The sequence below is a fragment of the Amblyomma americanum genome, chromosome 4 (genome assembly GCF_052857255.1).
Source record: "Amblyomma americanum isolate KBUSLIRL-KWMA chromosome 4, ASM5285725v1, whole genome shotgun sequence".
Lineage (NCBI taxonomy): Eukaryota > Metazoa > Arthropoda > Arachnida > Ixodida > Ixodidae > Amblyomma > Amblyomma americanum.
The window spans coordinates 184,555,762-184,569,418 of NC_135500.1; the positions used below are offsets into that span (position 1 = coordinate 184,555,762).

At 50.6% G+C, this 13,657-nt stretch overlaps 1 protein-coding gene across 4 annotated transcripts in view; it reads right to left on the reverse strand.

Moving 5' to 3' along the window:
* The window catches only part of Jupiter (microtubule-associated protein Jupiter), a 63,921-nt gene that overhangs the window by 34,436 nt on the left and 15,828 nt on the right, over nucleotides 1-13,657 (reverse strand). The gene's annotated exons all lie outside the window — the stretch shown is intronic.

The window sequence follows — 13,657 nt, forward strand, 5'->3', positions numbered from 1 at the left end:
CTACACCCAAGCGTTACGTTTATCTATACAGCTGAAGTTTGTTTTGTTACTGCTTCTGCGCGAACGGGAAGTTGAGCAGCTGTTGCAGACTAAAAAAAAAAACCAAGAAAATCTCGTTACGGCATAACGAACGTTGCGGGACATTCGCGTTTTTCAGGCCAGCAACCGCGACCGCATAGTTTACGTTCCTCTACACGACGACCCGTCGGTCGGAAACCTGTCGTCACTCGTTGCAACGTAATTGCGGTATAAGGATACGGAGTGGGATCGCGTGAGACAGAGCGATTCCGACGAAGCTGCCGTGCATTCGTTACTCTATACCGCGTGACACGCGGCGTGTTTTCAACATAATTGGGCCAATCACGCAAATACATTCCTCGCGACCCGGCCGCGACCACCGCCCCGGTACAAGGCCGTGCTTGAATCAACGTGTTTACCTCGTCCGTATATTATACTGCACGAAGTGCAGGATGTAGTACCCCTTTAATCTCGCTGCCAGTGGCGCCAGTAAGGCGCCTATGCGGTCATCAGTGGTGCGAATGAATTCGCCGACGGCTCGCGAATCGGCCGTTTCTGTCAGCTCTATAATATAAGCGGTACTAATACACAGACGCCAGAAGGTCCTGGACTCCGGAAGGACACTCCGGTCGTCCGCTTATTCGCGTTCCCAGCAAATGGGCACTTACGCCCGTGTGTATACACACGCGTTTCTCGTATGCAACGGAAAGTTATCTCTGGCACTCAGCCACGATAGGCGTCGGGAAGGCAATGCCCTCTGGCCGGCCGCAACCAGCCGGCTGAGCGGAGCCGTCAAGAGCAAAACCGAGCCTCAGAGGCTCCCGCCGTGAGAGCCTTATCGGCTAAGGCATTTACTGTGCTCGGGCGAAGTGGCACTTGTAGTGCGTATACGGTCGCGTTGTCTAGGTCGTGCAAACCTGCACCGACTCCTCTCCTCTTGGTAATCCGTGTTGTCTTTACCGTTTAACAGTGGTTGCCGGGCTTTCCGCGCTTAATCTAACGTCGTTTATTTTGCGCCTCAATCAAGGCCTGCTAGACATCTTCCCGATGTAGTAGAATTGAGTTATCTCTTTAAAAGTCAAAAGAAAAGCTTAGCACTAGTATGAGATATCAAACCAAGCGCATCCTTCAACTCCCGAGAGAAACAAAGCATAAAAAAGGAGAAGGGATTATTCGCCGCTAGGCGGCGCGTGCAACCACACGTCTCGTTAGTTCAAGGCTGGTTACACGTTGCGGCTTCGGAATCGCTAATGCGGACGCAGTGGTGCTTAAGTAATCGCCCTTCTCCGCGGAGCTTAGCGAACGGGGTCGCACAACGACAAGGGAATAGGAACTCGCAAGAGGACAAGTATATAGCCTACAGGGTACCTCTCAATTACCCGTTGCGGAAGCGGCGATGACGATGCTCATTCGGAGGGCAGGCGAACGAGAGTAATGGATCCGCGTGTGTCTCTTTACGCGGAAGCAATTACGTTCTGCCTTGTGACGACCGCTTCGCCCTGCAAGGTGTGTCGCGGGTAAGGTTAAAAAGTGTGAGGACGCGCCACACACCACATCAACCCTTCACTCAAGCACTGCCGGACTCGGTGTAATTTCTCAGTACGTCCCCGGAATGAACGAACTCGAGCTTTCTGGCATAGCGTGCGTGCCCTTACGAAAATTTCTTTCGAATATAGACTGTCCATAGACTTCTGTCTATAAACTCTATAGACTGTCTAGAGACAAATCCTAGAATAGTCTATTGCAACACAAATTCTAAAGAGAATATATAGGCAATTTATAGATTTATGGCCATACATTTTAGTAAACTTCCTTCTATAGGCAGACTATAGACTACAAATAGATAAAAAGAAATACCTATAGGAAGGAAATAGAGTCAATAAGAGAGAGAGATTTTAGTGAATAGTCAATAATAAGTCTATAAACTGTCTATAGACCATTTATATAAGCGCATGGTTGGGTCGATCGGCGAAACCATGTTGAAAAGGAAGGACTGGCAGCAATGCGCACATGCAGTATTTCTAAGGGACCATTTTTAATGATTCTTTTTCCCATCCATTCATTCAGGGTCGTGGAATAACAGAACCGTAAAGTCGAAGACTGTCATCAGACAGGTCTCTCTTCCTGCCGCACGAGCTGTGGGCATCGGCAGTTTCGGCGTAAATTTATGAATCAGCCGCCCCGAGAGGTGTAGAGGTTCTCAATCTTGCAGCTCGTGATCGCTATTTATAAAGCTCAGTTCGCACAGACCAGGAAGAGGGTAGGAAAAACCTTTGGCCGCGTTTTCCTTGCCCCGATATCTATGCACTTCCCTTTTTTTTGTTAGTTGTTTTCGAGCGTCGGCTCCGTTCGTCGAAGCACTGTTACTGACCCTCCCACGCTTGTATACGCGCCCTTTCCGCGTGCATCGTTGCTAAGCGACGTCTTATACGTTCCCCGAAGGCTGAGTGATAAATGACGACGTCTCAGAAAAACCGAGGCTCGTCGAGCCATGGCTGGGCCCGCAGATAGGGTGAAGGCTTAGGGACGCCAGGCGCGCACAAAGAGGGGCACGCTGTAAGCAGAGACGGGAGCCTTTCACCAGCTCGTCTGTATAGCGTCCGCTTGCATCTAGCGGCTTGTACAACGTACGCCGTTGAGCAGAGTGGGGTTTTTTAATCGGTGTACACAGAAACCGAGCAGCGCTTGCAACGACGACAGCGAGTTGGCTTGGGTTCTTCGCGGACCCTCTTGAAGAGCTACAGATTATTTACAACTTCCTGGCCGGCCGTTTTTTTTAAACGGCACCCCGTGGTCTTGTCTGGGCGGTAGGCTTCGCTCGTAACATGGAGAACGGCAGAATGCAGCCGTTTGCTAGGGGAACTTACTGCGGAGGAACAAATATGAAACTAAGCGCACTCACAACAAAGGACAAAAGGTCAACCAGCGTCTTTCAGCTTTACTAACACAAAGAAATATACGAACCCGACTTGCGTGAACGTCGAAAATGGGACGACCTCTGTACAAACCGCGCGTGAGATCCATTCAAAAGCTCAGAATACGCAGAAACCTCGAACGCGGTTCGAAAAATTACGCGCGCTTGTTATCGGCTATTTGCACATAGATTCCCACCGCTCCCTAAGCTTATCGAGCGTCTCTAACTTAACGGTAAGTGGTTCTGATCGACGGGGAGTTACGCGGTTCGCAAGCTTGTGCCCGCCAAAACGACGGCTACACGGCAGCCGGAGGCTATAACGGAAGGCAACACGTAACCCAACCAACCAACATCGCGACAAACAACGCCGTTAGACGTGCGGCCAAGGCCTTCCCATGGGTATCTGGCACACCTGTTGCATGTTCTGTGAGTGGGGGGGTTCTGAGCAACACGTAACTCGGAGGCAGCATATACCGAGGCCTTATCTCGCGAGAAAAAGATCTCCGGGGAGTCGGCGGCCACAGACTGGCGCAATGCAAGGCAGAGACGTCGATGAATAGAACGAGGAGGAGGAGGAGGAGGAGGAGGCGTCCCCATTGTCGGTGCCCGAGAGACGGCGCCGGGGGTGCGAGATAGGATGCCGCACGTTCACCAACGCTGCTGCTGCTACTATACTATATGCCACGGGGTTTCTTTGGGAAAGCGACTCGCCCACAAAGGTGACTGCGCCCCGATGCAGGAGCTGCGTTCGTCACAATGGCTCCGCAGTTCTGATTTCGTATGCACTGCACCCACGCTCCTTCCTGTTCTTGTTTATATTAGTTTTTCCTTTATGTATGCATGCGTACGGTACGTACGTAAGCTGGCTGTCTTTACAACACGTTGAATTTTGTTCGGTCTTGTGTAGCCATACAGGGGGCGTTGAATGCACATCTCTATAGTCCCGAACGGTGTTTGCGAGAGTATCTGTGCTCCATCTCAGTAGTTCCTTGCAGCACTACCAAGAGTACTACCAATGCTGCGGTGAGTGCACAGGCGGCGTTTCGGGACGCTGCAGAATGTAGTGCCAGTATAAATAAAATAGGCATATGGGTATATGGGATAGCGTGCTTTAAAGTGCGCATGCGCCAAACGCTATTTCATATCGCGCCTTAAAGTACGCTCGCGTTATGTACGCCATTTCCCTAGTTTAGCGTGAGCGACTCTTGTGTATGTTTGAACATCGTTTTCAAAATGGCGGCCCCCTTCGTAGCAGGGCTCCTCGCCTCGGAATTAATTTGTCGTAGTTACTGGCGTTTTTGAGTACATTCACTGGCCGTAAATGGGCTACTGCGCTTTCGCTTCGTCTCATCTCGCCTATAACAAAACATATGAGCGATAAATTCGCTTTATTTTTTTTTATTTAGTGGAACAGTTCTGCCGCCTCTATTCCTAACACAAGCGTCGGTTTGTTGACAAAAATGGCTCCCGGTCTAACAACTAGATGGCGCCACTGAGCTCAGCTTATCGTGGCGTCTTCGTTTGCATACGCTACGAAAGGGACAATTGGCGTAACATACCGCGAAATGCTTGCGTTTAGCATACGTAATCATGAGCACGCTTATGGTACATAGACAAGGTCGATTTAGGCTCCTTGCTAACCATATATGCGCACGCCGCGAGCAGACGACGCGTCTTCTCGCGGAGGAACACGTTTAACACGCTCTCCTGAATGACTGTGAAGGTAATCTACCTTCCATAGCACTGCAAGGACCTTGAGATCGAGTTAGACCTTGATTGAGGTGAACACATGGTGCTTGAGAAAGAAAAGAGTAACAAGAAATCCCGACTTCTTGTCATCCAAAAGAAAAAGAAAGGATTTATAAAAGTGCGTGAAAAAGAAAATGCGGGTTCCGGTCACTACCGGTAAACAGAAAAACGAATTAAAACCGAAAAGTGTGGGCCTAACCGGTCAGGTTCGAATAAAGACTTCGTGCGAGGGTTCGCTTATCGAGCAAACCTCGAGGTATGAGCCTCTCCGAACAACCACTGCGCGAATCAAACCAATGCCCCAATGTTCTTAGGACTGCCCGCTGTGCAGACGTGACACCAGTGCTAAACTGTCTTATTACGCATTTAAATGTCTTGGCGGGGTGGAATTGGAGAAGCGAAGTTGCCCTACAATCTCAGTATGACTTCCGAAGCCGGTATTCATGAATGACACGGGAGAAAAAAAAATTCAACGGTTATTTCTTTCTTTAATTTAGTAAAATCCAATCCACAGCACTGTTTCCTAGTTTATTTTGTATTTTCTCGTCCCACCTGCAGCTTCAAATCCTGTGAGCCAGTGCGCATCTGAATCCCTACCAAATAAAGTACGCATTCTGCATATGCGTGGGCTGCAGTGCGGGACCCTTGAGGGTTACCTGCATGTGTGGGACGACTGGAGGAAGAAACCACAGCGCCGGCGGCAAGGTGAGTGCGTATGCGTTGTCCTAATGGAGTCACGCTCGACGCCGACGGTGAGCGGCTCCAGCACCCAAGATGGGATGTAAACAGGTCCGAAATACACGGCGCCGCACTTACGGCGGAGTGACCGCACGTTGCTGCGCTCAGTGGCGACACCTTCTTGCGTTTATCGGCGCAACTCGACCGGTCCGGAGACCAGTTGTTGTGCGCGCACACCGCCAGACAACAACAACAACGACAACAAAAAGGAAACACACTGGACCTTCCCTTGCATGCTTTCCTGTTTAGGTTTCGTCCTGCCCGAAAACTCGTTCTAAACGTACGGGCGCCCATTCGACGCCTTCGTGGCGTTTAGATTACGCGGCCGTTAAAGCCAGTAGCGGTCTTAACTACGCCAAACGAGCGTAACCGCGCTTCGTTATATGCAAGATGTTGCAAGGATAACAAAAAGAAAAAAATTTTCTCAACACGTAACAAAGCTACTGCAAGCGTTTTGAACCCATACTTCAGCCTTCCAACCACTAAGGAAACCTTTCTGCCATGTTCGAAATGAAATGCCAACAGATTAGCGCCTTTCAATTCCCGCGCTAATTTCTGAAACCATAGCCACTGTAATCAGACGTTTGTGCGTGCCTAAAAGCTCTACTAAGCGTACAGTTTGTGCGCCCCATACTACGCCTCAGCCTACCGGAATAATTTCGACCACCTGGGGATCTTTAACGTGCACTGACATCGCACAGCACACGGGCGCCTTAGCGTTTTGCCTCCATAAAAACGCAGCCGCCCCGGTCGGGTTCGAACCCGGGAACTCCGGATCAGTAGCCGAGGGCTCAGTGGTTAGGGCGCTCGGCTACTGATCCGGAGTTCCCAGGTTCGGACCCGACCGCGGCGGCTGCGTTTTTATGGAGGAAAAACGCTAAGGCGCCCGTGTGCTGTGCGATGTCAGTGCACGTTAAAGATCCCCAGGTGGTCGAAATTATTCCAGAGCCCTCCACTATGCCACCTCTTTCTTCCCTTCTTTCACTCCGTCCTTTATCCCTTCCCTTACGGCGCGGTTCAGGTGTCCAAAGATATAAGAGACAGATACTGCGCCATTTCCTTTCCCCAAAAACCAATTATTATTATTATTACTACGAGGAACACAATGTCTGGGCCTACTGATAACTTCGCATCGTAGAATTAAGTGAACTGTTGGTCTGCTTGGACTTTGTATCTGGACGCCGTACCCTGCACCAAAACCACCCGAGAAACGACTAAGGTTGCTACATGCAGGGATGAGATAACGTATGCAGTTATAACGCTTCCTCGCCAGTAAGTAAGTCTAAACAGCCGACGACGCGAACGGCTCGTAACAATAAACACCCGTCCATTTCGACGACCACACCACGTCACTTCCACATAAACAATGGTTAGGCGCATTCTCGCACACGGCCACTTTGAGCACATTGAGAGCGGCGAATGCGTTTAGGAGTCCGCGCGGTGCTTGCTGTTGGTCCACCCTCGCGTTTTGTTCGCCTCAGTTGCCTCGTTTATCCTTGATGGTCAAAGCTGCAGCTTGTACACCAACCATAGTGGTCGCACAGCGTGAGACTGCGCAGGGCTGAAACAACTGCACGCCGCCCGGTTGGGAGGCGAAGCGAGACGCCCGACGCGTGTTCGTTTCGAGTCGGGAGTGCTATTTCGCGTGAGCCTCTCTGCCGGCGCTACTATGCGACGCTAGCGACCCCACGCGCCTGGCGCTCAAGTTCGCACGCAACTGTCAGGACCGTGGGCAGATGCGTGCCCCGCAAACAGCGCTGTGGTCGACAAAGACCGCAGCCAGTTTGTGTGGTGACTCAGTTTCTATTCTGGTGTACAGCCGCGTGTGATTTTGTGTTTAATTGCACACCGCAGAGAGAAATTTAGGTAGTGCGGAGCTTACCCGGTCTACATGAGTGACCGCAGCGATGAAGACAGGCACTGAACGAGGATCGTTGCAGCCAGAAATATGACAGGGAACTGTAAACAATAGACCAGCGCGCTGTCCACGAGCGCATGTTTCCTGAGAATCTCGAAATAGTGCGCGCTGTCCAAACGCATGCGCCACGCCCTGTAGATGACTTTGTGCGCGTGGTTCTATAGGGCTGCTCGGAGAAAACGTGAAGCTTGTTTAACGGTAGGATACACTTGGTTGTCAGAGCAGAAAAATTAGCTGTATTTAATTGAAGTTAGAAAGAATGCCAACCGAAGTTTAATTCCTTTCCAAACTAGACACACCTCTTTCGAATGTTTTGTTTTGAAATTAGCTATACTCTTGCTAGACTACTCCCATAGCTGAGCTATACTCCGTTTCATACATCAGGTGCAACGCTGTGAAAGGTACGGAAGTAGTCCGGACGGCAAAAATAAAGGGAGGCGTGCTACTCCGCGCTTGTTGTGTGGCCGAGTGGTCTATGACACGAGGAAGCGACAGCGTGTTGTCAGCAGTAACAGTGCATTTAATCAAGGTCATGACAAATGTGTTATGTGGTAAGCCTATAGCTAAATCATTTACTATGTTTCGCTCACCAAAAATAACGCACTACTTTTTGATCGCGGATGCAGGCAGCGCAAACAAGAGCGCTAGCTTTGACAGCGTTGCACCTGATGTTTGAAACGGAGTATAGGGTGCTTCGATGCAGCCTTGTATCGAGGTGCCTTATACCGAGCAGATAACACAAGCCACTCAATATTACGTGTGAGCAGGTGCGGCAGGTGTGAACAGCGTACGTCACTTTAAATAAACGGTAGAAAACTGCTAACAAGGAAAGTAATGTCATTCATATCGTGTGGTTGAAGGGAACAACACATTAACAAATGAACATACGGAAGAAAACCAGTTGTGCTTCTACAAAAACTTTTTTTTTTCGCAGTGGATGTTGTTCTTAGTAATGAAACCAACTTCTCAAGTGCACAATGCGTGCAGCAACTGCGGAAAATAATTATAAGCTACGGCACCATCTGCCATGCGGCCTGATTTAAAAAGAAGCTGTCATGAAGCATCTCACGCACGGATTTAGACAACAAAAGAGTTCATCCGTGCCGCCCGGCGATCCCTTGTTTTGCGGGACACGCCACTTTGTCCCTCTGCCAACCCTTCTCGCACATAAAACGTGGGTGCCAGTGACCCTCAGAGCCGGCCTGCGGTGTCGCCTTATGTGGCGTTTGCTGCCTTACTGTACGCGACCTTCGCGCTCTACGGAACTTAAACCTCTAAACATCCGCGAGAAAATGAAATTTCATCGGCGTCACCGCGTGTGTTATTTTTTTAGCTGTTTTCACAGCTGACTAAAGCGAATGCCAACTTGCCTGTGAGGGAAATGTTTAGAATCTTTTTTTCTCGGGTCGTTGACATGCAATAGCATAGCAATATACGTGCTGAAGTTTCCCAGTCATTTGGTTGAGCAAACCTCGCACGCTTTCCTCGCATACGCGTCTTGCGTTTCACTCACACTGAATGCAGCGCCGAGGAGCCAATGAGAAGGACGTATTGCATCATATCGAGACTCCATAAGAGTATTAAGAGAGACAGAGCAGCGTTAAGTCTTGTTGGGCCGCTTTCAAAAACATGTTTCTGTACTTTCGCGAATGTTTAAGCTGTTTATGACTCCTCATAAGCTCTCATGTGGGTTGCAGCTCACACTGACCTTTTTTTTTTTTTTTTTTGCTTCGTGCGCCCGCAGTGGCAACGATTTTACGGTACTAACGACGCTGGGAATGGACGTTTTGGGAAAACCCTCTGTGCTCGATGTTAACCGACCTATGAAGACAAGTCGCCATGCACCTTTCTTCGCGAACTGAAATGTATTGGGGGGACTGCCAGTCTGTCTCGCTGTCTCTTTACCTGAATGATCATGATTACTGAACGGATGCCTGAGTGGTTAGTCGAGTGTCTTCGAGCAATGCTCCAAGTTATAGCTGCGTGTCTGTTCGTGTAGAGCAAGCGCGCACTGAGGACGAATAAAAGGTACCAAAATAGCGATCACATGCGCGTGTCTTGGATATGACTTGTAACTTATAAATTTCTTTGTGACATGGACATCTTGCGACAGAATGAGCTCTTTGTAGACAATCATGGCCCTCGCGACATCCGAGACAAGCAGTGCATTACTTGCCGACGTTTTTTCAAGACTTACGACACGCTTTCAGTTGCTCGCGCGCATTGTCGAGTTCGGGACTTGGCATTCAGATACACCTGCACGACACGTTCAAAAGTGCCTGTTTCTTTCAAAACTTGAATGTGCGATATTCTCCTCTGAATAGTTCGTCCCCAACCTGCGGCATAACTCATAACCGCGGCGTCTCTTTCATCTCGGAACCCTTGCAGGTGAGACCTGCGAGTGGCCGGTTGCCAGATGCGAGAATTAAGCCATTAGGCACGCATGCAGTCCTTGCATTCCCGTTACGCTGAATGCAGACAAACGTGCCCTTCCGCATCGCCACCGCGCATGCAACGTTTGCTTCTAAATAAAGAAATGCCGAGGAGGCAAAGAGCTCTCCGTCTCGACACTTTTTACACCCCCACTTCAGCCCCTTCCTCACGGCGGGGTTCAGGTGTCCAACCCTCAAGAGAGACAGTTACCGACGTCTTTCATTCTTTTAGAGCCTCCCCCCTCCCTCTTTTCTCGCCGACAGACCGTTCCAGTTGCGGCCGACAGGCACGTCTCTCACCGTCTGTTAGGACCAAGGTTTTGTCTCTGCGCATCCTGCCTCGCGCACGGCGTTTAGAGTCAAGCTGCGAATAGCCCTTTGTATGCAAGCACATGCAGGCTCCTCAAGTCGGTGCAGCCGACTCTATGCGCTGTACAGAAGCAATAATATGCTCCATTAACAATCCAAGGTCTTCCAGAGGCCACTGGTTCTCATTCTCGGACTCGTGGGCTGATCTCCACCGGCGAGCAGACGGTCCACTCCAACCTGACAGCATTCTACATTCTGTTGCAAAAATTTCCGGAGCCCTTCACTACGGCGCCCCTCATAGCCTGAATCGCTTTGGGACGTTAAACACATTAAATCAATCAATCAATCAATCAATCAATCTATTGCGGGAAGTTCGCGCCGAGCGCCGCGCCACTTGACGGGAGCGGACCCAGAGCGCCAAACACTGTACGGGGCTCGTCAAGCAACGGCGCATGCGTGCGTGTGTCTGTCTCTCCCCAAATCCGTTATCTGCGCCTCGCGCTCCGAGGAGTCGGTCTCTCCGGGCGGTCGTCTCTCTCGGTGCCCGGCTTTCCTATTCGGGACAGCTCCCTGCAGCCAGACTGGCGCGGAGACATCCAAGTAGCCGCCGGGCCGCGCCGTATTTATAAACAGCATGGGGCATTGCACCCGCAGCCGTCTCCTCCGCTGCCAAGGCGCGCCGTCGTCGTGTGAGGCTTTTGCGCCCGAATAAAAGAAGAAAAGAAATGCGCGACCCAATGCACCGCGCGAGACGGGGGAAAGAGGCGGGTTCGTGTGCTCTGGCGTGTGAGATCACGTGCGCAAATTATCTCGCTGAGCACCGCGTGTGGACGTCAGCGGGATTGCGGTCTGCGGCGCAAGATGGTCGCGCTACGTGTGCAGGACGTGACGCCGCCCCGTTCCAGGAGTCCCTCCTCGCGTTCTGGGTGAGGGTTATCTGGAGGTTTCCGGAATGTGCTCGGCGTTGAGCCGCTGTAACGTCTTGGGCGTGTACACGGGTGCGCCGTCACGGGAGGGAAGTCTTTTGCTATGAAGTTGGGGTCAGTCCTCTGGGGCTACTCTTTGATCGTTCTTGACAAACGCGGCAGAAATTCGGAAGCGTGAAGGTTTCGGCGAGTTGGCGATGGCTAACTAAATGGCCAAAGACTTCACGTTAGATTAGCAACAATGAACAGTTTTCTTTAGAACACGGTGGGTAAGAAAATCTGGCTTTCAACTCCCTTTATCTGCAAAATTGTAGATCTTTTCCGTGCTTCCTCCTGCGGAAGCAAATGGGACACTGGACTAAAGGCTCCACCCTCATATAAAGCTTTTTCTCTCTCTCACTCAAGAAATATTATCATCTTTGTCCGTACAATACACAGGCTAAGGAAAGTGATGAACTGTGCCTAGCTGATGTGCGCTGAATAGTAAGGCAACAACGTTGATGTTACTCGCTTAAGCTGTTAAGCAGAGAAAGGCAGATTCACCAGCACAAAGCGAAGTGCATCGCGCCATGTCCATTTCTCATGAAGAGAATCCCTGAAATTAGGCGAACGGCAAAGGTTCCAGTCCCTGAGACGTCACGCTCGGCCCTCCATGTCCTGTCTCTTTTTACTACGCTCTGCTTGCGCGGTGCGATCAAAGCGCGATGCCCGTTCTCTGCCCCCTCCCCCATCTCACTCACACAACCTTCTTTCTGCGTTGTGTTCACTGAGACGCGTCCTTCGCTGAGGCGGAGACCGTCGGGAAGACGTTAGCGTCGGCCTGGAAAGCCTAACGTAGACCAACACAGCTGGCTCGCAAGAATGAGAACACAAAGAGGGACGGCGTGCTAACGCGCTCGCGCGACCTACTCTGGCCCCTCGGACGTGCGTCAAGCTCCGTCACGATGGCTGCACGCCGCGCTGAAACGGTTGGCAGCGCGAGGAATGACCAAGAAGTTTCCTACACGTCTTTCCTTAACTCTCCGGTGCTTCTGCGAATGCCCGCTTTGCTACTCCGGCGGCAACCAGTTCAGCGGAGCATTAAACTAATCTTATTGCAGTGCTTGAACGATATTATATTATTGTCATCATCGCGTCACCTTTTTGTTGTTTCTCTGCGAACTGCAGTACATATTTCATACTCATCGAAACCGACGACATCACTTATGAGATCGAAGTGACCCCGTCCAGAATTCGCCATTCTTGAAAAAATCCGCATTCATTATATTAGTGGTTCCCCATGGACAGGTTGTTACGCATACATGCGATCTTTCAATATCACCGTGCTTTCTTAAAGCAGCCTGCTCTCTTCACGCTGCTGTGCTCAGATTACATGTCCGTGCCTTGATTCTATATGAAAGCTTATCTATGCTGCCTTCTCTCCCTGCGATTATGAAGACATTTACTACGGCAGCCATGGTATTGGCGACCACAATAATTTTATTCTCCAGCTGGAGGTCACAGGGAGAGAAAGTCAATCGCTCAATGAAAGCAGTGGGCGAACAAGGCGTATCGCAGTAAGCAATCGCTGCCACCGAAGTACACGCGCAGCAGGGGCTTTTCGATAACGCGCTTCACGGACGGCGTAGGCATGAGGTGCAGAGCAAGGCCTCAGATTGTGTCCAGATAGGCTTCAAGGTCCCCCAGAGTACGCCGGCTTTCGTTAATGGGACAGGGGGGCGAGACCGGAACGTGACCCGTTACGCGCAGTGCTAACGCGAGGCAGGATTGTAATCGCAGATCGATCATTGTCGTGGGCATACAAAAATGACCGTCTCGCAGACCGGTAACGGGGTGGTTTGCCAGCGCATATCGGTAGCCTTTGTATGCGATGTGGCTCCGAAATGACTACAGGACACTTATGCACTTATTAAGCAGCGACCGACTGCCTGACCATCGTGTTTGGGCACACGGCGGGACCTCCGACGAGCTGCATGCGTCACATTCTAGGTATGCCGGATGACGTCAGGCGCAAGTAAATAAATAAATAAACAATGAAAAGACAAAGGAACCCTCATCGGAAACGAAGCTGCTATGGCCTAGAAGAGATCACAAAACTAAACAGAGGTGTCACCACCACCGGCCGATTTCGCAAGCAAGATGCGGCACGTCGACACCGATTTTTTTTCGCGGATCCCAGAGGTCAAGCTGCTCCGCCATTCATTTCAAGACGGTGGCAACCCGTACTTTCGGCAAGTACGTCACGAGTTTGAATCGCCTGGCGGGAAGATTTTTGAACGCCCATTTTCTAGCCGATAAATGCGTCTTCGGCTGCCGCGTAAACGTCATCACAGCCAGAAAGAGGCAGACAATTTTACTGTGAACAAAAATTGGAAGGAGTTGACTTAAGTGTCCCTTTGAACACGCCGCCTAAGAATTTCTCCGAGTTCGCTTTCGGAGTGAGGACGACACGAGTCCTTTCACAATTTCCTGCCTATACGAGGACCGCTGTTCATGACACATAGCCAGATCGGACAATCAAGGCATGTTCTGAAGTGGAAGCACAAAAAAGACGCATCCGATCCCACTGTCTGCGGACAGAATACGAAACCCACTTTATCGCAGCTGTAGCAACGACGAGTACGAACAGCCGGCGGCCGGAATGTGCCACCTG